Source organism: Rhagoletis zephyria, unplaced genomic scaffold, assembly GCF_001687245.7.
Source record: "Rhagoletis zephyria isolate East Lansing unplaced genomic scaffold, Rhagoletis_zephyria_1.1 Rzeph_scaffold_01695, whole genome shotgun sequence".
In the NCBI taxonomy this organism is placed as follows: Eukaryota; Metazoa; Arthropoda; class Insecta; order Diptera; family Tephritidae; genus Rhagoletis; species Rhagoletis zephyria.
In genome coordinates this window covers 19,826-22,134 of record NW_016158779.1, presented here as the reverse complement: position 1 = coordinate 22,134, position 2,309 = coordinate 19,826, and positions in this window count along the sequence as shown.

Genomic DNA, 2,309 nt, shown 5'->3' with positions numbered 1-2,309 from the left:
TACACCATGCTCATCATGAGATTTTTTTCTTCTTTTCTTTACTATCGTAGTTCCAGTGTTTTGCTCCATTGAGGAACTCAAGCCCAGCCTGAACTTGCCTGAGCTTTGAAGTGTTAATTTTTTGCCTTTGATATCTTCACTATTCATAAACTTATTATATTATTCCAAGCTTTTTACGTGCTTCCATTATTATTGAATCTACCAAACTTTTTAAACTCTCTGAATCGATTTTCTGATTCCCAGAAAAAGAAGAGGAGATCATACCACAGAACTCATAACTCGACAAATCTGCTATATCTTCTAAAGTTTTAATATCATTATTACAGAGAGCAAATTTACTATCTACTGGTAAGGGCAAATTAATTACCTCTTCGTTCATACCTAAATCTTTAAGCTTTGCTATTTTCTTATCGTTTTCTTCTTTTAGATGTTTGTTTGCCCTATCGTGTAATTCTGTTGCAATATCTTCGTTAAAACCTTCTATAGAAGCAAGTTCTTTTATTGAGGCGCTAGCTATGTCTTCCACGCTTGAAAACCCTTCTGTTACTAACAACTGACCCATAATCTCTTCTAAATTTAAGGCCTCAGAAAATAAAGCAGAGCATTCACTGAACTCTTTATTCCGTCTTTCTGATTCTTGTCGAGTACTCAATATTTCGATTTTCCATCCAACAAGATCTGAAGCTAGTCTTACGTTTTGACCCTTTTTTCCTATAGCTAAACTCAGCTGATCCTCTGGAACTATGACTTCTACACAGTGCTCATCTTCATCAATAATAACTTTTGCTACCTCTGCAGGGGTGACTGCTCTAATGACAAATTTACCTAGATCTGAAGAATAATTTATGACATCAATTTTTTCCCCATTTAATTCGTGTATTACAGTTTTTATTCTGTCTCCTCTAATTCCAACACAAGCACCTACCGGATCAATGTTTTTATCAGGAGAGAAAACAGCAACCTTTGATCTTGATCCTGCATCTCGAGCTATAGCCTTGATTACCACCAATCCATCAGCTATTTCCGGTATCTCTTGTTTTAACAGGCCTTCTAAGAAACCTTCATGGATTCTAGATAAGATGATCTGGTGTCCATCATCAGAACGCTTTACACTTTGTATGTAAGCTTTAACTTTGTCCCCTTCGCGAAAACGCTCATCACCAATTAAATTACGTGATAGAAGAAATGCATTAATACCATTGATATCTACAGTAATATCAGTATATCCTATTTGCTTTACAATACCGTACCTTATTTCTCCCACCTTATCCTTAAATTCTTCATACTGCTTCTTTAACTCTTCATCTTTTATGACCTGTGCAATTTTCTGCTGAGCAATCCTTGCTGAGGCAAGATCGGTATCAAAATGAAGTGGCTCACGAATAATATCACCAACTTTTACATCTCCTCCACCTATCAATTTAGCACATGAGAGAGTACATTTATTATCACTCGAATTTAAATCATATTCATCGTCAACCACTTCTAGTTTTCTATATACAGACACTTCTCCTGTATTTCTATCTATATCAACTATGATTTTGCTCTTACTACCGTATTTTTGATTAACTACTGCCTCTATGGAGCTTTCTAATGCCTTCATTATAATTTCAAAGTTCAAACCTTTCTGTTCTGAAACTTCAAAAGCTGTGCGTATTATGTCAAGTCCACCAATTTTGTTGTTTTTGTGTTTTTTACGATTAGAGATCATATTAAAAATTAAATTAACTAATAATTATAGCTTTAACGGGCTATTTCAAGTGTTCAATAATTGCTTCTTGAAGTCAAGTTTTTTCACACAAGATCTTGATAGTGGGTTTGTTAAGCTTATACTTAAATTTGATTTTTTTTGTAAAATAATATGAAACCAAAATATTACTGGACAGCTTTTCTTTTTCTATTGCTTGTTTTTCACAACCATGCTGATGCAAAAATTATTTTAGATAAAAAAGTATTTTGTGCAGAAGTTGATGGACAAATAGATTTGAGGTTTGGTTACCCTTTTAATAAAAGTTCCTTTAGGGATAAGCCCAGGGATAAAATATCAAGTTATTCAAAGCTGAAACTTCTCTACCTTCAACGCATTCAACAAGATATGCAGATAGGTATTGGCATTAAGGTAGGCGGATCAGATTTGATAGATTCAAGTAGTTTAAATATAGACAAATTAGGCATGGAAGAAAGGTATTTTATCATCAAGAATCAAAAACTAGGTTCAATTGAATGTGGAGAAACGAGCTTAGTTAGTAAAAGTATGCTCATCAACACTGAAAAAATCTATACTGCTGCTGGCGGAGTAAATGGTAGTT